Below are 25845 nucleotides of genomic sequence, written 5' to 3'. Positions count from 1 at the left end.
TGGCCTTTTTGCATTATGCAATTAAAATCACTTGAATTGCATGTTGAAGTTTCAACAAATATTCAACAAACATTATTTATCTCGAAAAATTCTCCAGATTATTAAGTACATAAAAGCACCAGAGGGGAGAAATAATTAAGCAGGTTTGTCATATCGTATGTGTTTATTTTAACCTTTCTTTTTAAAAAATCTTATCTACTAAGTACTTTTACAAGACACTAATTATATTCTTTCTGAAAAGAATTCTCCAACACCCTTCAGTGCTTACACCCTTTAATCATATCTCATTACATCTACCTAATCCATCTTTTTTCACATTGCCAGTGCTCATTAACAGTTTTAAAAGCCAGTCCTGGACGTTATCATCCTTGATTTCAGAATCACAACTGGTACCAATAATATTTTATGCTTAAAAAAGGAAATAAGAGATGATTCTGGTTTGGAGATCACTTTCCCCTTTCCCTCCTTCTTTTCTGCTTTCCCTTTTTTTGTATCTATTAAACAAGATGCTGTGAGTGATAATACAAGAGAACTGTGTAGCGTTCTTTCCCCCAAGAAGAAGTTAATTTTATAAGCTGCTTCGATGGTGGATCAACAATTCCTTTGAAGGTAAATGATCCTTGACTAACATTTAGCAGATATTGTGCTTCACAGATGTTTGATTGGCAATTCATGTGACATCTAGTAAACAGCATGGGTAATTCATTGGCTCTCTGCATGTGTGCAAGAGGGGTGGGTTGGGGTGACACAGAGCACTGGCTAGCAAATGGCCCTCTTTCATTCCCATGCTAAGTGTATGCTTCTCAGGGCTGAGAAATTCACGGAAAATACTGTAGCGCTAACATTTGTTAACCAGAACTGATTGAATAATTGATCACCTTTCTTTTTGTGTTCTTTCTCTTTTTGAAATGATAGGAGCAGCTTGTAAGCCTGTGTATACATTCTCAAAGACTGCAGAATCGCTTTTGCACCAGGAGATATACATATCGTGCATGTGTGTGCATGTATAGTAAGGTTGCTGTCACGCCGCAGTTTGCGTGGCTACCTATAGGTGGCCACGTGAACTGCAGTATGATGGCAGAACTGCAGGTGGGTGGCCCAGGCAGAGCAGGTGGAGTGACAGGCAAACATGGGAGGCTTTATATTGGGTGGGTGGGGAGAACCTCAGTTAGTTAAGGATTTTGTATTGATTTACTTGATTTAGGGGGATAGCTGCTCCTCCCTGCTCCCTAGCTATGCCCATGTGGGCAGAGCAAGCAAACTGCAGAGGAAAGTGCAGGACAGGCCCCACCTTGACCTCTTTGACCTCTGATGCCTCCACTGGTGCGAAGGAGGTGAACAGAAAGGAGAAAGTCTCCCCTTCACCATGCCCAGTGCTGATGTGGTCACATTCTGCCTGCAACCACTGCCACTGGTGGAGTATCCCCATTCCTCCCTCAAATGCTGCTGCCAGGACTCCTTATTTTAAAATGCAGGTGTTTCTTTCCCTGCAGCAGCAACTGCACTCTCCCTGTAGTTACCACCTCTGCTGTGTGTGTCAGTGTGAAGTTTCTCCCCCACACCACTGCTGGAAATGAGAGATGAAAGCCCAGGTGACGTCTGAGAGGGTGTTGAAGAGATGGGTGGGTGGGTCTGGCTAGGCGCAAAGAGTTTGGTGAAGTGTGGAGGGGGGTGCTGGTGAGGTGTAAAGGTTTGCAAGATAAAAGAGGGTTGGCAAGGGGGTAGCAGGTAGGTAGGTGGAGTTTGTGAGCCATGTGAGCAGGGGTACAGCCCCTAGTGTGTGTGTGTGTGTGTGTGTGTGTGTGTGTGTGTGTGTGAAGTTCTTCTGCAGTGCTTTCAGTTATACACAGTGCTGGCTAATTACACCATGAAGTAATGTTTCTGCTTGCTTCTTGCAAAATTATCTTGCATGAAGCTACAGCAGTGCAGAAGGCAGCTGATTTGGGTTAATGTATAATGCTATGCAAGTATTTCCACACCACCTAGAAAGCTAAGTTTGGCCCTGTTGTGCTGCTGTTTTCCCATTGCAGTTCCAATGTAACAGCTTACCACAATATATCAAACATGGACGGTTGTGTAGATGATGCTCAGCCTTCCCCAACTGGGTGGCTTCCACATGTGTTGGACTGCAGCTCTCCACATCCCTAACCATTGTTCATTCTGGCTGGGGCTGATGGGAGTTGCAGTTCAAAAATCCAGAGGACACCATAGCCCAAAGATCTTTGGGATGATCCATAAGTATGTCATTATCAGTTCTGCCACATGATGATAGTAGATGTATTCTATTCTTTAATCCCTTGGTACACCGGGACATGGGTGGCGCTGTGGGTTAAACCACAGAGCATAGGACTTGCTGATCAGAAGGTCAGTGGTTTGAATCCCCGTGATGGGGTGAGCTCCCTTTGCTCGGTCCCTGCTCCTGCCAACCTAGCAGTTCGAAAGCATATCAAAGTGCAAGTAGATAAATAGGTAGTGCTCCGTCGGGAAGGTAAACGGAGTTTCCGTGCGCTGCCCTGGTTCACCAGAAGCGGTTTAGTCATGCTGGCCACATGACCCGGAAGCTGTATGCCGGCTCCTTCGGCCAATAAAGCGAGATGAGCGCCACAACCCCAGAGTCGGCCACGACTGGACCTAATGGTCAGGGGTCCCTTTACCTTACATTGGGACATACTTCACTGTACTTAGTCTCTTGGCCTTATTTGAAACATTGTACATTTTATTGTAGTGGCTTTTGAAAAGAAGATAGATTAGATACATTTAAAAATATAGTACTTCTGAGAGTAGTTTACTCCTTTTTGTTTAAATCAGCAAGTGGTCAAGCCCCTGTAGATGGCAAAGCAACAGAACACAACAGCCCAATCCTCATCCCTTTTAAGATGAAGTATTTGGATTGAAGCCATCATTGGCTTGTATCCAGGTACATCGGGTGAACTAGGCAGCAGCGTTGACTGCCTATAAAGAGCCAAATGAACCTCAGATGCCATCCAGCTAGTTAGGCAAATGGTCAGCTAATAGTGGCTTGTATCTGCCCCCTGAAGGATCCTGTGGGAATCAATGCTAAGAAAGGAAAGCAAGAGGAAGGGAGAGGGAGAGGGAGAGGGAGAGGGAGAAAGAGAGAGACCAAGCAACCAATTCTGGAACGTGAAAGGGTGCGTTCAGTTATTTTAGCTTATTTTTGTTAATAATATGTTGAGTTCTGAATAGAGAGATCATGGGAAACTTTATTTATTCAGTTGAATATTTATAAACCATGCTTGCATAAAAATACAACAAGGTGGTGTGCATTAGACACCATTACAATAAGTGCAATTAAAAATATCAATGAAGACATTAATAAATACTGGTTGAATAAAAAGAGATTCAGATTTCAAAGGCCTGCCTGAATAACACTGTTTTTAAGAGATGTCTAAAAAAAAAAAAAAACCATAATATTCCTGCTGAAACTCTACTAGCAGAGGGTCCCACCCCCCGGGAAACATGTGTAGGAGAGTTGATGCAAGTTTATTTGGCAAAGAGCAACAGCCGTTAGGGAAGCGACCAAGGTGACACAGGCTTATATAGAGATATTTCCTTTCCTTAGTTTTACACATGCATAGAAACTGAGTCAGGTATGCAGCGAGAGATGAAGAATGAGATGTCTGTCTTATCAGGGCTGAATGCCAAGTTCATCATGACTATACCCAAGGATGAGCCCTATCTCTCCCCTGCATTCCACATCCTTAAGCCCATCTAGTCCAGCATCCTGTTCTCAAAGTGGCTGCACAGATGCCTCTTGGGAAACCCACAAGCAGGACTCAAGCACAAGAGCACTCTTTCCGTTGGTGGTTTTCAGCAACTGGTATTCACAAGCATTGCTTGTGGAGGCAGAGCATAGCCATCATGGCTAGACGCCTTCAACAGTTCTTTCCTCCATGAATTTGTCTAATCCTCTTTTATAGCCATCCAAGTTGGTGGCCATCTATATGCTGTGGGGAGAAGTATCAGGCTTAGACCTCCCCCTGCCTACAAGGCCTGCCACACTAAAGGCTCAGTCTCTAGTAAAGACCGACTGAACCTCAGAGGTGTGGGGAACCACAAGAAGCGCCCCATCAGAGGATCTCTGTGATCATGGTGGAGTATAAAGTACAATGGTACCTTGGGTCAGTGGCGTAGCGTGGGGGGTGCCAGGGGGGCCGGCCGCACCGGGCGCAACATCGGGGGGGGGCGCACTCGCTGCCTCCGGAGTCGCCGAAGAGCCTCCGGCGCAGGCTGTAGCAGAGCCCCATGTCTCGTGGAACCGACGAGCTGTGCGCGCGCCTGGGCTGAAGGCGTCCAGCAGGCAGCGGCTCTCAGCCCCACGCGTCGAGGACGCGCCAGGCAGCCCCTCCTCACAGCCCCACCTCTGCTGCTGCTGCTGCAGCTGCAGCTGCTGGGCCATGTTGCATTTTCCTCGCCTCTCTGCCCCCTCCTCCTCCGGGCAAGCAGCGTGGTTTGGGCGGCAGCGCCAGCGGCAACTCGCCTCAGATCGGCAGGTTAGCGGTTAGGGGGGGGGGCGCAAATTACTTGCCTTGCCCTGGGTTAGGGGGCGCAAATTACTTGCCTTGCCCCGGGTGCTGACAACTCACGCTACGCCGCTGCCTTGGGTTAAGAACTTAATTCATTCTGGAGGTCCGTTCTTAACCTGAAACTGTTCTTAACCTGAAGCACTACTTTAGCTAATGGGGCCTCCCGCTGCCGTCGCATGATTTCTGTTCTTATCCTGAAGCAAAGTTCTTAACCCGAGGTACTATTTCTGGGTTAGTGGAGTCTGTAATCTGAAGTGTCTGTAACCTGAAGCATCTGTAACCCGAGGTACTACTGTATCAGTTTGAGGTTTGGCACTATCACGAAGCATGCAAAAAATGCATTACTTTACACGTATGATGGCAACACAGAGTTAAGCACACATACCCTCATGGATGCCACTGAGCTGTAACTCTATAATTAATCAACAAACTCCTTCAGAAACATTTGGCTACCTTGAAACAGATGTCTGAGCCGTGAAGATACAAAGTCTTGTCTAAGCATTTGGAAAGGATACATTTCATTAAACAAAGCATCCATTTCTGATGTTCAGGCTTGTGTTCCATTGCTTATGTAGTCAAAGTAGCACTACCATAGCACAGGAGGGAACTATCTTTGTGGAGTCTGAATGAAAACAATGCTAAGGCAGAGGGAGACTAAAACTTACTTGTGGGGGGACGGCATGTGCTCAGTGGTTACAGAATGCCAACTCCTTATTTGGGGCAGGAGAGAATGGTATGCCAGATGACAGGATGGAGAAATGTGGGAGAAAGTATGGCTGGCTGGAACATGACAGGACTATTATGCTCTCCAACATTTGGGTTCATATCCCACTTGTTGGGCTTATTGATTGTCATTCTGGAACAATGCAATTTATTTGAGCATTTGTGATATAGCTCACTTCCTGCTAACAGAGACCTGTTCCAGGCTGGCACTGGAGCCCTCCAGTTCCCAACCCAATGACTATTAAAACCTGTGAAAGGATAGAATGCTGCAATGCCAATATAGTGTGTCTGCTTTTTCAGATATCCATATCTGGGCACTGTTGAGCCATGTGTGTCTCACACTTATCCAATCCATCACATAACGTCATTTGCATCACTCTCTGCTTTTGTATAGCCTGCAGCTGTGAAATGTTTTGATCATGGGTTTTGAGCTAGAAATCTAAATATGCCTCATTTATATAGAGATTTTATTCATTATTCATTATTAGATTTATATCCCACCTTTTCTCCAAAGGGCTCAAAGTGACATATATTCTTCGCCACCTCTCCATTTCCCCTCAGAATAGGTATTCAGCTTTCTATGTGGTGGGAACCATCTTCACAAATTTGATCTTCTGGGCAGTATCACATCCTCTGTATGCCTCATTTATGCCTGGTCTCAACAAATCACTCCCCTTAAGCATTTTTCCCTGTAATATTTGAGATTAACAATATAGACCATTCAATGATAAATCTGTCTGATACATCTTAAAAACAATTGTGCTTGATGGCTTGACATGCAGTTGGAAAAGCAGTGGTGTACAGTAGTTAGAGGGGGGGGGACCTAGGAAACAGATGGAAGCTGACCTCCACTCAGCCCACTTTCAGCCTATCTCAGCACGTTGCTATGAGGATAACATTTGTGAGGAGGAGACCAATATATAAAGAAATACTACCTAGATCTCTGTTCAGAATGCTGAGGAAAAAGAAATGGGAAACTAGCAATAGCCCTTTCATGCCTGCTAACTGTTACTTTCAAAGGACCCCATTCCTACAGAGAGATAGGAATACAGGAACATAGGACCCCACTGCCTTATGCCATCAGACCATCTAACTCAGTATTGTCTACACTGACTGGCAGCAGCTCTCTAGGATTTTAGATTGGGTTATCTTCCAGTCCTACCTGGAGATGCCAGGATCGAAACTGGGACCTTTTGCATGTCAAGCAAACATTAAGGTTGGCTTAATAGAGATCAGTAGGACTTATTTAGGGTCAGAGCATAAAAGCCATAAAATCTCTCTCTCTCTCTCTCTCTCTCTCTCTCTCTCTCTCTCTCTCACACACACACACACACACACACACACACACAGAGAGAGAGAGAGAGAGAGAGATCTAGAAATTGTTTTGCTTCTGTCATCTGTTCTGCTGCTAAATTGTGGTAGTTCTTTTCACTTGCATTGGTCATGATGTCATCTTTTGTTAGCGAATCATTTCAGATTTCCAGGAGCTTGGTTTAAAGACCATTCCCTTAAAAAAGAAAGAATCATTCTAATTTTCCTCCATGCTGCTATATGGTGGGTTTAGTGCTTAGCATCTGACATGTTTTCTCAACTACTGGTTTATAATGAAACTGCAAACATGAACATACTCAGGGGAATGTGATAAAAGCAACAACAACAGCATCCCATGATCTCTGCAAAGTAAATGGCAGCTCTAAAATTGTCACATCTGGATCAAAAATATTTCATCTGCTCACCTAAATAAACAAAAATAAACAGAGATAATTAGGATCAAAACTCAATGAATGTTTATTTTAACAGCTTCTTGTTTCTCATTAATTATTGGAATGGGACATGAAGACCTAAATTCTTAATGTTTGCTTTGCATAGTGTAAAAACAAGAGCAACATAAAACAGATTAGACAGATTGGTAGCTTTCTTACCAGGTAATTTATGATTAAGTTCTCTTTGTGAAACACGAGCGTCTTCCACACTTCTACAATGATGAGTGCAACTCCATAAATCCAACAGATTGTACATGGGGCTGCTGGGAGTCAGGTTCTCTGCATGGAGTTCAATGTGACTGGTTGCATTCATGTTAAAATAAAGAAAACCCATTGCCATTTTTAAAATATAACTCATGATAATCATAGCAGTGTGTTCAATACAGTGCACATAGATAGGATTTATCCATCTGCCTGACCATCTAAGATAGCTATCATACATCTGAAGGAAACAAATATCAAAGTTAACAGTGAGCACATGAAATGTATTTACCCAAATGTGTTTCTCTAAAAGAGGAATGGGGTAGAAGAAGAATTTAGGAAGAGATGAGTCATGATTAAAGCTGGTCATGCAGGAGGTGGGACTAGTGACAACTCTCATCACCTCTGACCATTGACTATGCTGGCTGTAGCTGATGGGTTTTGGAGACCAGCAACACCTGCAGGGCCACAAATTCACCATCTCTGATATAAAGGGACTCAGATTTAGCATTCTAGAGGCATGATCAAGCCAGTCTCCCTCCCTTTCCCTCCCAAACACTCTCTCTGGCAAAGGAGTTATGCCTTTGGAAGGTGACCACTGATAAAGGTGGTCCACAGAAGCTAATCATGTGCAATCTGCTGCCGCTTTGCCGGTGAGTCTTGGGGAGGACCGCTCCCCCTGCAAGCCCATTCTCCACCTTGGGCCTGGGGGCGGGCCCCATACTCCACCTCAGCATATAAGGCTCCAAGGAGGCCTCGGGACATCGCTGCTGCCGCTTTGCCGGTGAGTCTTGGGGAGGACCGCTCCCCCTGCAAGCCCATTCTCCACCTTGGGCCTGGGGGCGGGCCCCAGACTCCACCTCAGCATATAAGGCCCCAAGGAGGCCTCGGGACATCGCTGCTGCCGCTTTGCCGGTGAGTCTTGGGGAGGACCGCTCCCCCTGCAAGCCCATTCTCCACCTTGGGCCTGGGGGCGGGCCCCATACTCTACCTCAGCATATAAGGCTCCAAGGAGGCCTCGGGACATCGCTGCTGTTGTTCTGCCAGTGAGTCTTGGGGAGGACCGCTCCCCCTGCAAGCCCATTCTCCACCTTGGGCCTGGGGGCGGCCCCCATACTCACCACCGCCACAACTCTAAGGACACTGCTGCTGTGGCAGCAAATGTTTAAGCGTGTTATATATTTTAAAATGTTTTAAAGGTGTTTTTACTTTTTATTTTGTTGTACCACCAGAAACGGTGGTTTTTTATCCATGTATTTTTATTTTGTTTTGTTTTATTTTGGGCTGGGGTGGGATGGTTTGTTGAGTGGGGTGGGGATTGGGTTTGTTTCGGTGTATTTTTTGTTTGCTTTTATATTCTGTAAATGGAGGCGAGTATGAGGCTTGGGATTCCTACTGTGGAGGGGCGAGGGAGGTATGGCGGTGGGGGCAGATGGCATAGGCGAAGGGGATCGAGATACGGATATGCTCGTACCCCTTCCAATCTGCGCCCCATCCCGAGAGACGAGGGTAGGGTGAGAAAGGATTACTCACCTCCGTCACTGGTGTTGTGCAATGCCAGGTCTATAGGCAACAAAACCGCCACCCTGCGAGATTTCATCATCTCGCAGGGGGTTGACCTGGCTTGTGTGACGGAGACCTGGGTGCGCGAAGGGGTAACTGTTACCTTACGAGAGATGGCGCCCCCGGGTTTCTCCGTCCTCCACCAGTCACGGACTGTGGGCCGGGGGGGGAGGGGTGGCATTATTAATCCGGGAAGATTGTTCTTTCAGGGCTCTACCACCGCCATCGATCCCCGGCATTGAATGTGTTGGCCTAGTGTGGGGCTCCGAGGTGAGCTTGGCTGTCTGGCTGGTGTACCGGCCACCTAGCGCACCAGCAGCCACCCTGTCAGGCCTGCTGGAGGCGGTGGCCGGCTGGGCCTTGGAGTTCCCTAACCTATTGGTATTGGGGGACTTCAACATCCATGCTGATGCCACTCCCTCCTCACAGGCTCTGGACCTGGTGTCTTCCATGGCGACACTAGGGCTCTCCCAGTTTGTTTCGGGCCCCACACATCAAGCAGGCCACACGCTGGATCTGATCTTTGGCGTTGGTATAGATGTGATCATGTTTCCTTCGATGAAGGTGCCATGGTCTGATCACTATGCTATGAAAGCCAGGATTGATGTTCCACCCCCACCCTGCTTAGGTGGTGAGCCGATTTGGGCTCGCCCGCGGAGGCTGATGGACCCTGATAGATTCCGCCAAGCCTTGCGGGACCTTTCTCCCCCTGGCGACTCATTGACTGAGCTTGTTGAGGGCTGGAATACCCAGCTCCTGGCAGCCATCAATGAGATCGCACCTAAGCGCCCTCTGCGACCCCGCAGAAACCGGGCTCCCTGGTTTACTGAGGAGCTCCGGAAAATGAAGCGGGACCTCAGACGGCTAGAGCGAGTATGGCGGGGTGCCCGTGACGGAGCCTCAAGAACATCTTATAGGGTTTTTATGAAAACCTACGAGATGGCAGTGAAGGCTGCTAAGAAGTCCTACTTCTCGGCCTCCATTGCATCCGCTAGCTCTCGCCCGGCACAATTATTTAGTATAATTCGGTCTTTAACGTCCCTCGAAGGACAGCCAAATTTAAATAACAATTCGACACACAGCTGTGAGGCATTTGCGAGCTTTTTTGTGGAGAAGGTCCTGTCGCTCCGCCATGACCTCCCTGCCAATTTGGATACAATAAAGGAACTGGAGGCCCCTCGACTGTCCTCGGGTCCAGTACTGGACCACTTTGACCGGATATCCCCAGCCGATGTGGACAGACTCCTCCGAGCTGGAAAGCCCACCACTTGTCCTCTCGACCCGTGCCCGTCTTGGCTGATTAGAGCATGTCCAGACGAGGTGCGGGCCCCCCTGGGGGATATCATCAATTTGTCCCTTGGCACCGGGACATTCCCAGGGGAACTGAAGGAGGCAGTGGTGCGTCCGCTCTTAAAGAAAACATCATTAGATCCCTTAGATCTATCCAATTACCACCCAGTTTCGAATCTTCCATTCCTGGGTAAGGTGATTGAGAGAGCGGTTGCTGAACAGCTTGGTAGGTTTCTGGATGAAACATCGGCTCTGGATCCATTCCAGTCCGGCTTCCACGCTGGTCATGGGACCGAGACGGCTCTGGTCGCCCTAACAGATGATCTTCGTAGACAGCTGGATCGAGGCGGGTCGGGGCTGCTGATTCTTCTAGATCTGTCAGCAGCTTTCGACATGGTCGATCACGAACTTCTGGACCACCGCCTCGCCGACGTGGGGATCCAGGGCACAGTCCTTCAATGGCTGCACCCGTTTCTCTCTGGTCGGGGACAGAGGGTGGCGCTTGGGGGGGAACTGTCATCCCGCCACTCCTTGGTGTGTGGAGTGCCTCAGGGTGCGATTCTCTCCCCGATGCTTCTTAACATCTTTATGCGCCCCCTCGCCCAGCTTGTCCGGAGTTTTGGGCTGGGCTGCCATCAGTATGCCGATGACACCCAACTCTATCTGTTGATGGATGGCCATCCTGACTCGGCCCCAGACACACTGATCAGATGCTTGGAAGCTGTGGCTGGATGGTTACGTGGGAGCCGGTTGAAGTTAAATCCTTCGAAGACAGAGGTCCTCTGGCTGGGACGGGACGATATGGAATTGAGGGGGCAACTCCCATCTCTTGCGGGGGTGCAATTAGTGCCAGCACCGTCCGTCAAGAGTTTGGGTGTAATCTTCGATACCTCCCTCTCTATGGAGGCGCAAATTACAGCTATAACAAAGGCGGCATTTTTTCATCTCCGCCAAGCTAAGCAGTTGGCCCCTTACCTCTCTCGCCCTGACCTAGCCACTGTGATCCATGCGACGGTCACCTCCAGACTGGATTATTGTAACTCGCTCTACGCGGGGCTGCCCTTGAGACTGACCCAGAAACTCCAGCGGGTGCAGAATGCCGCAGCGAGACTCCTTACGGGGTCCTCACTGCGAGATCACATTCATCCGGTGCTATACCAGCTGCACTGGCTCCCGGTGGAGTACAGGATCAGGTTTAAGGTGCTGGTTTTAACCTTCAAAGCCCTATACGGCCTAGGACCCTCGTATCTACGGGACCGCCTCTCCTGGTATGCCCCACAGAGGAACTTACGGTCCTCAAATAAAAACATCTTGAAGGTCCCAGGCCTCAGAGAGGTTAGGCTGGCCTCAACTAGAGCCAGGGCTTTTTCGGCTGCGGCTCCAACCTGGTGGAACGCTCTGTCACAAGAGACAAGGGCCCTGCAGGACTTGACATCTTTCCGCAGGGCCTGCAAGACAGAGCTGTTCCACCAGGCCTTTGGTTAGGGCACAGCCTGACTCCCTCCTTTGGCAATCTTTACAATACTTTAGTTTATGGTTGCCATCAATTCTGATTTTAATTAATTCTTATGATGTTTTTATAATGTTGCACTATTTTAGTGTTGTTAGCCGCCCTGAGCCCGGCTTCGGCTGGGGAGGGCGGGATATAAATAAAATTTATTATTATTATTATTATTATTAATGTTGAGTGGGAGGTGCAACAATACTCACACTGGGAGGTCAAGTCTGTGGTGCATCCCTGTTCCACTGGCTACTGCTGATACTGGTTTTCAATTTTGTTAGCTTTAAAAAACAAAACAAGCAAACAAAAAATCACACACCATATCCTATGTAAACTAGTCTCACTGGGACTCTAGAAGAAGCATGTAATATAAATCAGTAATTCAATAAAACCATTTACAAGTTCAACTAATACAGAAACCTGAAACCAAACCCTCATGCAAGCAACATTGTGTCATAAACCATCAAGGTACTCCTATTTATTTTGTTGTTGTGTATTTTGAAGCATCCCCTAATTTACATGGGGATTACGTTCCTGGCCCCTGCACACATAAGTGATATTGTGTGAAGTGGGGAATACCCTCTAAACAACCTTTAAACACCCTCTCTGCCAACCTCTCTCTAATACCTACAAAAAAAATACTGTATACAAAAATATCCACAACTAGAACTGAAGCTCTCAGGCTGGTTGGAGGCTGGAGGATGAACTGGAAAGTGGCTGTTGTTAGGCGGGGAAGCTAAGCAGCATAAACAAAGCCTTGCTGTGCCTCTGGTCTCTTCGAGGCTTCTTCCACCCTCACTGACATCCACTTCAGCCTCCAGGGAGTGTCTCCTCGCAAGCCGCAAGGACTCTCTCCAGCTCTTTCCCACCATTTTGGGATTTGAATTGAATTATTTATGTGTTTCCCAGCACTGTGTGGGGTCACATGTAGGTGGGATGGGTGACACCTGTATCTCTCAGGGCACCATGTTAAAAAGAGTAGAATTAGTCACCCATCTTTTCCAAAAGGCAATCAGTTCATACAGAGCAGAAATGTCAGTCATCAATTGGATGGCTGGATGTGTACACAGCAGTGAAAGAGCAGTGCACAGATTAATGGACATTTTTCTAAAATTGTGGTCTATGTGCTTTTGCATATGGCAGCATGTTGAGTAGCCTCTGATGCTCCTCAGGGTTCCCTGGCTCTATCTAGGACTGTGATACCAATTAAAGAAGCCACCGTCTCCTTGTGGAACTTCCTGCACAAAGAGATTCATTGGCCAACCTCTCATCACTTTTAGATGGTGGGCTATCGCGATGGTTGTGTGCACTGAGATTGGTCTGTGAAAGTTACAAAAACAACAACAACAACCACTAGATGTTTGAAAATCTCTACTTTTAAAATAATGTCTGTTGGACCTGTTTTTACTATTGATTGAAATGGTTTTACGCTGATTTTATGGCTATTTATGCAACATGTCAGCCACCATTAGTCTTATCAAGCATCTACCGTGAGCACATGAAGAGGGCTGTGGGGCCACATCCCCAAGCCCAGCCTTCAATATATCTGCCTCCAGGTGTGCCAACTTGAATAAAATATTCGGGGGGTGGAGCAAGCCCCACCCCACATAATCGATCACATGACATGGCACACACACACACACACACACCATTGGAATGGCAATGCCCATCAACTCCCCCCCCCCCACTGAGCAGAAAGGTCTGAAGGGGGATTGTAAATACATTTGATTAAGTGCATGTACGGGCCTCTCCATAGCTCGAAAACCCCAATCATTCAGGGTTCTTAATTGCTGGGAAGTTGAAGGCACTTAAACTCCATCTTCAAACCTTCCTGCTCAATACAGTAAGATCCAGGGTAGAGTAGGCAGGATGACTGGAGAGAGGCTTGTGTATGTCATCCCATGCTTTCTGCAAAATAAGGTAGTGGTGCACTTGGTCTAGCCAAAGTTAAGCCCTCTGAAGCCCCCATTGATTCCAAAGGCAACAATTTAAGAAAAGGCAGAACTTTCTCACAAAATTCAATGTGATTCCAAGTGCTAAATTCTGACTAGATTGTGCATATGGGTTACAATAATTTATTAAAGTTGCACCAATTTACTTAAGATACATTCTCCCTGTCACAATAAGCCTTTGTTTTAATTGACAACCAATTAAATATTAGAAGTGATAATTAAAAGAGAAAGTTATGTTTGAGCTATCTTAAGACTGCCCTGCACCCTGAATTGTATTTTTAAAATAATAATAAAAATAAGGAACAGGTTCGCAATATTTGGTTAAAATTCCTGTCACATGTCTTGTTTCAGAATTAAGCTAATCATACCTTGTGGAGCTGAGCGTGTTTTCTTTCAGATTTGGTCACAGGTCCTAGTACTAAATTAATATAATCATAGCCTTTTGTTCTGCTGGGAATAAAATAGTTGTTTAATTAAACATGCCAGTTGTTTATAATATAATGTTTCAGAAAAACTTGTTTGAAAGGAAAGATAAAGATTTATATCAAACATTTCAATCTGACAAGTAAATTACATTTCCTCTGCCATAACGAGAGGTAAAGCAGAAAATAATGATTACAACATCTGTAACTTGCGTTGTTCCTCAGAGGAACTGAGCACTTGTTCTCATTATTCAGAGATGTGATATGCATTTGCCTACAAAGGTGACCTTTACACTCTAGAGATTAAAGCAGCATGTTTTTCCACCTTTAAAATAGAGCTCCACGGTTGATCTTCAAATTCTTTGCATCAACTTATAACCATCTCTTTCCAATGAAATATTTCCGGGGGAGGGGGTGGGAATACACACAAAGAGATGAGTAAATGACTGTATTAAAAATGCCAAAAGATTTATTTTTTGTCTATGGATTTTCATTTATTAAAACAGAAATCACCAGTATAGCACCGACAGTGTGGTGCAATGGTTTGAGTATTGGACTAGGGTTACACTCACACCATACATTTAAAGCATGTTTAAAGCATTTGGCTTCTCCCACAGAATCCTGGGAACAGTAGTTCACACCTAACAGAGCCACAATTCCCAGCAGTCTTAACAAACTCTAGTTCCTAGGATTCCTTGGGGAAATATGGCCTAAGACTGAGGAGACCCTGGTTCAAATACCCATTTAGAAAAAAACCCCAAAAACCTCACACAAAGCACACTAAATGTGAAATTGTGGTTGAAATATACAGTACAGTGGTACCTCGGGTTACATACGCTTCAGGTTACATACGCTTCAGGTTACAGACTCCACTAACCCAGAAATATTACCTCAGGTTAAGAACTTTGCTTCAGGATGAGAACAGAAATTGTGTAGCGGTGGCACAGCGGCAGCAGGAGGCCCCATTAGCTAAAGTGGTGCTTCAGGTTAAGAACAGTTTCAGGTTAAGAACAGACCTCCAGAACGAATTAAGTTCTTAACCCGAGGTACCACTGTACTAGGACTAGAGCTGCTTAGAATGTCTGTATCTTTTCTCCAACTCAAATAAAATGGGTATTCAATGCACCTGTTGTGAATTACTGAGAACGGTGGGAGACATTTTACTGGTTTACTGCAGTGAGCTTTGCCTTTTGACAAGCATTTATTTGACATATTGTATTTGTTCATAACAGAACTAAATTAGAATACTTTCGATCACAATCCTAAACCATTGATCTAGCTCCTATTTTTCCATTGCCATCATAATAATATGTTTTGTGACACTGTGCTAGCAAATATTTTAAGCTATCATTGTGTAAAGGAGACAGGAGACGAAGTTTCACAGATGTTTTGTTGAATCCAATGGAGCTACAGCACTGAATACCACCCCTGGAGTTAAGAGTGACCAAGTAAGGTGCCCAAGTTTGCTGATGACATTAAATTATCCAGGGTGGTAAAAGATAGGGGGGTTGTTGCTGTGAGGGGCTCAGAAAGAATCTCTCCAAACTGAGTGAATGGGCATGAAAATGGTAAATATGGTTCACTATAAATAAGTGTAAAGTAATGCACATTGGGGGAAAAGCATCCTAACTGCACACATACAGGCACATAAATACTGATGGAGAAATGCAACCTCCAAGTTAGGAATTAATAGGTAAAGAGTCAAAAATAAAACTACCAATGTAAGGTTACCAGATTTTTTTCCAATGAATTCAGGGACACTTTAATTAATTAATTAAATACTACATGTTCGGGACGTTGATGCTGCAGCGATGGCGGTGGCAGAGGAGCAGCCCCACCTTGACCTCAACCTCCACATTTCCCCTTCCTCCAAGGCTTCTATCTCCTTTCTCCATGAGCCTGGGCAGTCCCTGAGTTGTTGGTTCTTTGGTGGTAGTGGTGGTGGGGAAGCGATGTGCGGTGGGTCAGGCATGGAAGGCAGAGAAGGCAGGCCAAGAGCGGCGGCGGTGAGGCTCGGGCAGTGCGATGCCTCCCTTCCCTTTGGAGCAGCCCCAATCCCATTCCTACTTGTGTGCAAGCAGGAGGGGGCGGGGATCCCTCAGCTGGGAAGGGAGGCTTCCCATTGCCTAACTGAGAGATCCCTGCCCCCTGCTGCTTGCACGCAAGCTCTGATAGGCAGTGTGAAGCCTCCCTTCACAGCTGAGAGATCCCCGCCCCGAACCTGCTTTTATGCAAGTAGGAGTTGGGAGGCTGCTCTGATAGGCAGCATGAAGCCTCCCTTCATAGCTTAGTTGCTGGGGTCAGGGAAGGTGGAGACAGCCCAAAAGCTGCATCTTAGAGCCTCTGCACCACCACCATATGGGGACTTCCGAGCAGCTCCTGAAGCCAGCCAGAGCCAACTGCTCCAGGCTGCTGAGACTACCGCTGCTGTGTTTCCCGGGGACATTAGATGAACTCCGGGGACATTCCGGGGATGGAATTTGACCGGTGACTTATTCACAAATCTGGGGACTGTCCCTGGGAAACTGGGACGTCTGGTAACCCTACCAATGCAATAATGGCTTTAAACAAATCTGTGATGCAACCACACTTGGAATGCATGTACAACTGGGTTGTACTCCAACTTCTTCCTCTTCCATTCCTCATGTGAGAGATATAAAAATATCCCATAGTACTTAACTCAAGTACTATGGTCATTGTTTTAAACCACCACTTCCCCTCTTTCACTGTTTCTCTCTTCTTGCTCCCATGCCATGTCCACTGCCGTTGTGCAAGCTGACTTCATGTAAATTTATGGTTGGGATGGGGCACCACACATCCGCCAATAGGGGCTGCATGCTGACATTCTCACATTTTTATTGTAAATAGAGAAAAAAAGGTAGATTTACTAGTTGAAATTCTACCATGATCTGAAAGTGAAAGAAGAGCCAAGTGGACCAAGAACCTTTAAAAAGTGTGTGTGTGTGTGTGTGTGTGTGTGTGTGTTTGTAATGAATTTCAGTGATATATTTTGTCTGACGAATGAGGTCGTACTACTTCAACACAATCTTATCACAATAAGTTCATTTGTCAACATTCAAGTGAATTGTGTGTAGAGGGGAGAGCACGTGGCTTAGAAATAATTTCTAGCCCTGACAATGTGTGTCTGTCACTAAAGCAGTCTATTCCAAAATAGATACATCACAGCAGTAACGAGAAAAGAAAGCCTGGTTTAATTTGAACATGCATTTATCTTCATAAAACCCAAGTGGTTCTCCAAGGATGTCATTTTAGAGATTTGCCTTGGACCGATTTAAAATCGGCACATATGCTTTATTTTCTTGTGCACAACAGGAGTGAAGATGGGTATGATTTTCCCCCTTTTGCAGGGGTGAAATAGGTTGCCTGTCAGTTGGATTTAGGCGACAGTCTGTCTGCAGGCCGTAAGATGATCTGCATAGTGCCAGAGGAAAGCGGGCAAAATTCCTGGCTTGCAAGTACAGATACTGATCTACCTTAGCCACCTAAACAATGCTTCACCTGTTTGCCTTGTCCATACCTTATTTTACGCAGTCTAATGCTTGTTTTGTTTGACTTTTCTTTTATTTCTGTGGATCTGAGCTTTGATACACTTTGGGGACTACATAAACACAGTGTTGTACTTGAACATCACCATACTTCAGAGTACTCTGGTGGCTTAAGACCACCACCCCCTCAGCAAGAACAGCACTGTTATTGAAAATTATGAGCCCAGGACCAAATAAGTAGGCCACATACGCCAGTGTTTGATCTACCAGACGAGTGTCCAATGACATTGAATGTGAGATTCTACTAATTACTGCACTGTGTACCCTCAGTTAAAATTTCTTCCACTGGAACTAGTAAAAGGTTTTCTATTTTTATTAATTATTTTCCAGTGGCTGATAGCTAGGAGATAAGTTACTATAGCGTTTAGAATTCTATCCACTCGTTTTCCAGACAGAAGCATGTCGCTGTGTACAGCCTCTTTCACATAGGAATGAAATAGAAAACTCAGTCCACTTTCTCAGTAAAGTATAATATAAATATTTTACCACCATTCATTATTGGCTTGCTGATAGCTAGTCCAGCTTTGCCAACAGGAATCGGAGGGGGTTGTGTGCGCCTTGTAACTATATTTGTGCTGGGAAGCGTGGAGACAAATATCCGTGCAAAACAAATGAAGAAAATGGAGGCAAACACACACACACACACACACACACACACACGCACACACACACACACACACACACCCTCAATGGAAACTAAACAAGCATTTCTCTAAAGTGCTGACACTTGGTATTATTTAATTTGCATACAGCACATTTCACTTGGGCTGGAGAACAATTAAGTTAACAAATAACGAAATCATCTGTACTCTTAGGGGTAATTTAACATGACTTGATTTTAAACTGTTTTACTTTGGCGTTACAAGGAACAGTCTCTATTTCATGCCAAAGCTCATCAATTTAAATCAATGGAAAACACTGAGACTGTAATGAATTGTGAGATGAATGAAGCAGGACTGAAAGTAAATATTCTGGCGACTCAAAGGATTGGCCTGAATCGGGCTGTTATTTGAAATACAGTTAAATATAAGAGGCTGGTTCTTCATTTATGTTGTCATATGAATAAGAAGTATTCACATTCATAATCAGTGGTGCAGTGGTAAAATCTGGAGTTCAGGCACTCATGGAGTAGTCCCCAGGGCCACAACTGACCCCCAAGGAGAGTCTAGAAATCAAGGAAGCTATATTGATTTATTTTATATGTGGGGTGGGTGTAAAACACACACACACACACACACACACACACACACACACACACGAGTGCTACCACGTCAAAGAGCATAATACCTAGTTTATAATGCCTATGGCATAATGCTACACTCCTGTGTATAAATTGCCTCTGAGGAAGCTCCACTGGTTTCACTGGTGCTTACTTCTGACTACATAGGCTCAGATTTAAAAAGCTTGAACAAAAGATCTTCAGCCAGCTGCAGTACATTTGACTTTTAACTGGAAATGTAAACAGTCTGAAAAGAATTGCTACTATTTAGACTGCTAGTGTGAAGAAGGAACACCATCAAAGAAATGGAAAGATGTATCCAGCCTCTGCTTGATTATTTTCTTCATTCTCTGACTTCCTCTGTTCTAATCTGTCACAAATAATAGTAAAACTTGAAAGTGTCATGATCAGATCATTCACTTGACACAGCAAGAAGGATTTATTCATTACCCTGAAACTCCGGCAGATGACATCATTGTTCCTGCTCAAAAAAAGGTGCACCCCTCCCCCCAATGTCCTCTTCACTACACCACTCTTCATAATGTTACAGAGGTGACATTCATCGCAAGAAAAATGTAACTGCAGAGTCTGGAAGCACAAGCGTACAGAATTCTCTAAATTATCCCGTGAGTCTTCATTTAAGCTAGTTAATTTGGAACACAGTGCAACTAATTTACCTTAAAGTCATGGAGGACATTTAAAACAGCCATCTAATCAGATGTTCTGATAAAATGGGGATGCATTTTCTATTGTTTGCATAATTAAATAACCACATTGGACATGAAGAGTGAATCTGAACCATCAAGACCTTAAGAAATGTCCATATACTTCTTTAGGATTGTGGTGTATGGATCCAGTGCATGACTGATAGAAGGTTAATGGAGAGTGTAATTAGAAAGCACTAATATTGATCACTGTTTCAAAAATTTATTCACTTGGGAGCTGCATACAGACAAAGATCTGAAGCAGCTTTGGAAGACTGCAGCTCACAAACCACTTATTCCAGTGAATAGAATCCCTAACAGTCTGAGCGAGTGGACTGCAAATGGTCCCTATGAATTTTAATCCTGAGCATTGACATGAGAAAATCTCATTCACTAGTTGACACTTGTTCAAGCCCAGACTATAGATTGTTCATGGTAGAGGTGCATGGATGGATGAATCAGGTTCCAACCTGTGTCACTTTCAACTATATTTTCCCCTCAGTCTACGCTGTTCCATTTTTTGCCTGTCTTTGCCACTTACGTTTTTAGACCTTCCTCTTTTTTTACACAGACACCCACCCACCATTATTTTATAAGGGGGTGCTAGGGATTCCTTTGAAATTTGCTCTTCCTTTACACAGATAGCAGCTATCTTTCAGTCATCTTTTTATATCCAAGTCTCTGGGAGACACTATGTAATCCAGTGGTGTCCAAACTTTTTTCAAAGAGGGCCAGAGTTGAAGAAGTGAAGGGCCGTGAGGGCCGACCAAAGGGCCAAGTTGTTGAGCTTTTTTAAATGATTTTACCCCAAAGTTGTTGAGCTGTTTTTAGGATTGAAGTTGTTGAGGTTTTTTGTAGGGTTCTACCCCAGAAAATGAACTGCCACAGAGGCCAGATTAAACCAACAACTGACTGGTGGGCCGGATTAGGCCCCCAAAACGGACTTTGGAGATGCCTGATGTAATCCTATCCCAATCCCTTGCAGCCACATTTTTAATGCCAGTGTGCTGGCTGCTGCAGCAGCTGGGCTTTCTAGCGCTTTGCAGCAACTTTTACCAGTGGAAAGAAAGCCTTCAGACTTCAAAGGCAGCCCTTGGACCACCTTGTAAAACCCAAGGACTGCAATACGAAAATTCAGAGAACTGCAGACTAAGCTGGGAAACTATGTTCTCATCTGCAAAGTGGTGCAGGAGGAGCAGATCAGGTCAACTAACTCCTAAATATGGTGAAAACAAATTTCTGTCACATACCTGGTCCATGGTGAACAACTTGGTCATGTGAGAACATTGTTTGAGTCCAGATCACCACTATTCCAAAAGTAACACCTAATCTCATCCTAGGCATGCCATTTCCATTACCTGGAAACTGAAATACAGGATTTAGGAGGCATCTGAGAAGCCTACCACCCAGAAAGCAGGTGAAGACTGAAGGGCTCCATAGCAATTTTTTTGACATTGGTTTGGACTGAGGCATGATCCTGCACAGACAGCAATTCTGCATGTGCAACTGTCCCACACTTTCCTCCTCTAGCTTCAGATCCTCACATCCAAACCTATGCTGTTATGAAGGGTTCCCCAAACTGCAACATTACATTTTCAGGGAGCGCAGAGGAGGGTGTAGGAAAGCTCTAATCACACAATTTAAGATACTAGTCTTTGTCCTCTGAGCTAGGTTTTTTTGGGTGAACGCATGTTGATTTTCTGCCATATTACCATGCCACAGGCTGAGAAAGTTGCTTCACTGCCAACCAGATGTGCTGAACTCTGTATGAATAGACTTTGGCAACCACAATTTCTTGAGCAGCTGGAGCCTGCAATCAGATTTAGAATAAACCAATCTGAGTCGAATGCAGCACACATAGCTGCCAGTCAGATGACTAGTTCATCCTGTGGACACATGTTCATCACAGGATGATCAAACACAGTGGCTGCTTAGTGTTCAGGATCTCACGGGCATAGATCCCACTTTTCTGTAGCATAGGAGATTGGCTTTGTGTCATCCATCTCTGGCTTCAGAGAACTGGTCAACATAAAGATCCAGACGTATTTATTTCTGAATCAATTGTATTGTTTTGAAAGCCATTAAAGAGGCATGTTTAAGAAAGGAGTCTTTCAAAGGCAACACTTTCCTGTTGTCAGTAAATAATGTTGTCAATTGTCTCTTTTGCAGAACACACAGGCTGAATCTCATCTGCAAGCAATGAAGCAATGATCTGTGAGCCCTGGAAGCACTAGCAAAAACTAAATCTGCAGAGGGACAGAAGATTTCAGCTCAGCTTTTTTTTATTGTGAACTGTGAGAGCATGTCTATTTGTGGATCTTTGTCTTCCATAACTGACAATGGGAGTTGTATGATGATCCCTTGAACGAGGTCTCTGAATACTATTCTGTTCCAGTCTTTACTTCAGATCAGTTTTTTCTCTCCAAGATTATGGACTATTAATAGTTTGCACATATGGGAAGCATCATTTGGTGAATGGAGTCTTATGAGGTGGGGTTCTGCCTCACACTTCCTACACTCCTGACAGGCATGCAAGCAAATCTTTACATCCTGGATATGTTGCTATCAAAATCAAGAGAACCATCTAGAGAAACATAAAATCGCCTTTAATGAGGCTAATGGGATGACTTGGAAAATGAAAACTATTCTCAGCTCTTCTGTGCTCTTCATTTGTTTCATTTCAGATTGCTGCAAATCATTAAGGGGTGTTTGTAAAAAGTAACCAGGCTAAGTGATTTAGTTATGATACTTAGTGGAGCTTCATGAAATCAGATGAGTTTCTTTCCAATTTCCCAGAGTGTTTGCTATTGCCTTGTGGAAACAGATGGAGTTAGTGGGCCTTCACAACCGATTTGTCTGAATTCTGAACTGAATCAGGCTGTATTGTACCCATTTTTCTTCATTTTGTACTGAATCTGGATCAGGTTGAGGTAGTTACAAATCACCATAGAGTCGAAACTATTTGTAGTGATTTGAGCTGATCTGGAGCTCAGCCACGATGCACAGCCTAACAATCACCAGGGGGTATTTGTCAAGATAAAATGGGAGGGGATACAAAGACCCTCCTGAACTACATGAAGGAATGGTAGGCTGAAAGAAGACTTAGAAATAAATAAAAATTATAGAAAGATAACTCTCCCTAGTTATGCAGGTGCATGGTTTGGGGGAGTACCTGGATTGGGAAGTGACATAGCTCAGTGGTAGAGCAGTTGCATTGCATACAGAAGGTCCCAGGTTCAGTCATCAGCATTTCCAGGTAGGAATGGGAGAGACCTGTGTCAGAAATTCTGGAGAGCTCCAGCCAGTCAATGTAGACAATACTGAGCTAAATGGACCATTAGTCTGACTTGGTGTAAGGCAGCTTCCTCTGTTCCTATCCAGTTCTACCACTATTGTGAAGATAGTTATGGTGTTCCTAGACTGGGTTAGCTTGACGTCAGTTGTCCATGCATTGGTAACCTCTAAGATGGATTACTGCTATGCACTCTATGTGGGGCTACCCTTGTGTTAGTGTATTGAAGTAATCCACAGGGTGGCCCACAGGGTGTATGTATATGTGTGTGTGGGGGGGGGAATAAAGATTTAGTCCACTGGATCAAAAAGATTCCCCACCCTTGCCTTATATACTTTGCAGATCACCGCAGTTTGCAGCAGAGCTTCTCCTTCAAGTTCCAAAGATATCAGAAACTCACTCTATGGTAACTCAGAGCAGCGCGTTCTTTTAGTGTGGCTGCTCCCGTTCTGTGGAATGGTATTTCTGTTGAGATACAACAGGCTACGACTATTTCTCATTTCTAGAAACGATTGAAGATATTTTTGTTCAGTCAAGCTTCTTCCGTTGGATTAATAGGTTTCTGTCATGGGTGTGTATTGTTTACAAATTCATTTTCTGTTTTTTGTGCGCTGTTTATAACTGTTTTATGAGCAGTTTTTGTTACATTTTGTACATCACATGGGGATATATCTGGAAGGCGATGAATAAATAACAGTAACAATCATTTATTTGGAAGATATCGAGAAAGCCCATTGCAAGGTCTTTAAACCAGCTGCCCAAAGATTGCTAGTGAATTAAGTCTCCATCCATGAAATACTGACATTCAACAAGAGCTTAGAGATGTAGTTTGACCTCTCTTAGATCTGAGAGTATTACATTGTTATGTTCCTTTTTTTAAATGGTGCATGCACCCACCATTTTCTAGGTGTAGAAAAATATACTTTTTAGAGTATAATGAGGCCATATCAAGGTTTTCCATTCTAAAGGTAATGTGTTTTTTCCCCTTTAAGACAACATACTTTACCATTTTTAACTTTTCTCATCATATTTTTGACAGCAGGTTTTCCAATTTTGACAGGTTTTTAAAAGTAATTTTAACAGATGAGTGATTTCTCCTCCAGCAAAGTCAGATTATGTGAAATGTCAATGTAAAAACCATATACTGTGACACATAATCATTTTTAGCTGAATTTACTTATTAATTTTACTTGCTGTAGCTAATAAACCCTAAGTGCTTGGCTAATTGTATTGCTTATTTAAATATTTTAAAGGGTGTATTTTAAAATTGCATTTCTTTTTCTGACTCCAAATTTTTTTCAAGGCCGCCATGATCTGTCACACATTCATTATGAGTCTAGGAATCAGCATCACAACTGGGAAATCTCAGTTCAAAGAACTGAGTCAATGAAGAATCACAATGCACATTCTCTTTCCTTTAAAGGCCAAACATATTTTCAGAGCACTTCCAGTGAACCTCGTCCACATACCACATCAGGTTGGTTTGTACCATCAGCAGAATAAATTAGTATATCACTTCCTGGTCTTTAGGCAGTAGGTGGGGATTCGATGTTCGACAGCTTTCTGCACATAGAACACTAACATGCCAAGAAGAAAGAATTGACATAGTCTCCTTGAGTGCAAGGAGAATTTCCTTTTTGCAGGAACTTTTCCAAACATGCAAACTCCACCTGCATTTTGGTGTAGCATACAGCAGGAAAATATTTACCACTTGATTCTGCATACACACACACACACAGAGAGAGAGAGAGAGAGAGAGAGAGAGAGGGACTATATAAATAAGGATTTAGAATTCTAGATCTGGAAAGAGGTGGCTTGAGGACTGATAGGTAGATGTTGGTCTGCCGTAGTCGAAACAGAATAAACAAAAAAATAAAAAAATTCCTTCCAGTAGCACCTTAGAGACCAACTAAGTTTGTTATTGGTATGAGCTTTCGTGTGCAATGCACACATCTTCAGATACACTGAAACAGGTCTGGCCTGTTAGACTGCAGAATCCTTCTTTAACATTTGATGTTGGTGCTATTCATATCGCTGGTTTCGAATACACCAATACAGAGATGTGGAAGCTCAGCCTGGAGGCCAAATGCAGACCTCCAGGCATCTTTATCCTGCCCCTACAACCTTCCCTGTCCATATCTGCACCCTCCTTGGCTGTCATGTGCGCTTGACTTGTGATCATGCCTTTCGCTTGCCTGGAAAGGAAGAATTGAGGGCACGCTCAGAAGCACTGCTGGTTCTTCCTTTCTTCTTTTGTGGGTGTGGCCTGAATGTGTCAAAGTTTCCCATGGGATGGGGGAATTTCTGGATGTGGCCTGCCATCCAAATCCAGTTCCCTACCCTGGACTCTGTGCCTGGAATGTTTGTGAGCTGCTGCCAGGACTGTTCTGTGCTGAATGCTTGGCATGCAGAATGAAGCTCTTTCTTATGTTCAAATATGGAAAGGCAAGCAGTAATACACTGGGGCTCTCTATCCCTGCTCCCAGAACTGTGTAGACAATATGGGATGTACGTTATACGAAGCTCAGCGAAGGGAGGGTAGTGTGTGATTTGCAAAAGCAAAGAGAGAGACAGACAGACAGACAGAGAGAGAGTGAGAGAGAGAGAGGGAAGCAAGAGCTACATCCATGTTTAGCTCCATCAACTTGAAGTTAAGCCAATAATAATAATAATAATAATAATAATAATAATAATTTATTATTTATACCCCACCCATCTGGCTGAGTTTCCCCAGCCACTCTGGGTGGCTTCCAATCAAGTGTTAAAAACAAAACAACATTACCGGTAAATATTAAAAACTTCCCTAAATGTAGAGATTTGGGCAGACTTTACCTTTGCAGAATTTACTTCCTTTTCTTGCTAGAATGTTGAGTGAGGTGTAGCAGCCAGAGCCAACTGCAAAATAAGGGGGGGGGGACATATGTTAACAAGTAAAGAACAGGGTGCTTCTGAGCATATTCACAGCTCACAAATTTGTATTCAGTACCAAAGTGAAGCTTGCAAGTTCTTTCACACAAGGATCCTCTTCTTGCTAACCCCGCTGAGCATTCTTTCTGAGCAACCTAACTGAGACGGGAAAAGCTTTTCAATTGTTGCCATTGCCAT

At 44.4% G+C, this 25845-nt stretch overlaps 1 protein-coding gene across 5 annotated transcripts in view; it reads left to right on the top strand.

The window, feature by feature from the left end:
• FOXG1 (forkhead box G1) overlaps positions 1 to 22106 on the top strand; it is a 55253-nt gene extending 33147 nt beyond the window's left edge. For 3 of the 5 annotated variants that reach the window (XR_014224042.1, XR_014224043.1, XM_082240539.1), the window contains one exon: positions 21618 to 22106. The gene's annotated coding sequence lies outside the window, so the exon portion shown is untranslated. Of the gene's footprint in view, positions 1 to 506; positions 610 to 3038; positions 3150 to 21617 lie in introns of those variants that run through there. The other 2 variants (XR_014224045.1, XR_014224044.1) reach the window with 2 other exon arrangements.
• The last annotated feature ends 3739 nt before the right edge of the window (positions 22107 to 25845 follow it).

This window comes from Podarcis vaucheri, assembly GCF_965113315.1.
Source record: "Podarcis vaucheri genome assembly, chromosome: 1".
NCBI lineage: Eukaryota > Metazoa > Chordata > Lepidosauria > Squamata > Lacertidae > Podarcis > Podarcis vaucheri.
This window is presented reverse-complemented; position numbering and strand designations above follow the sequence as displayed.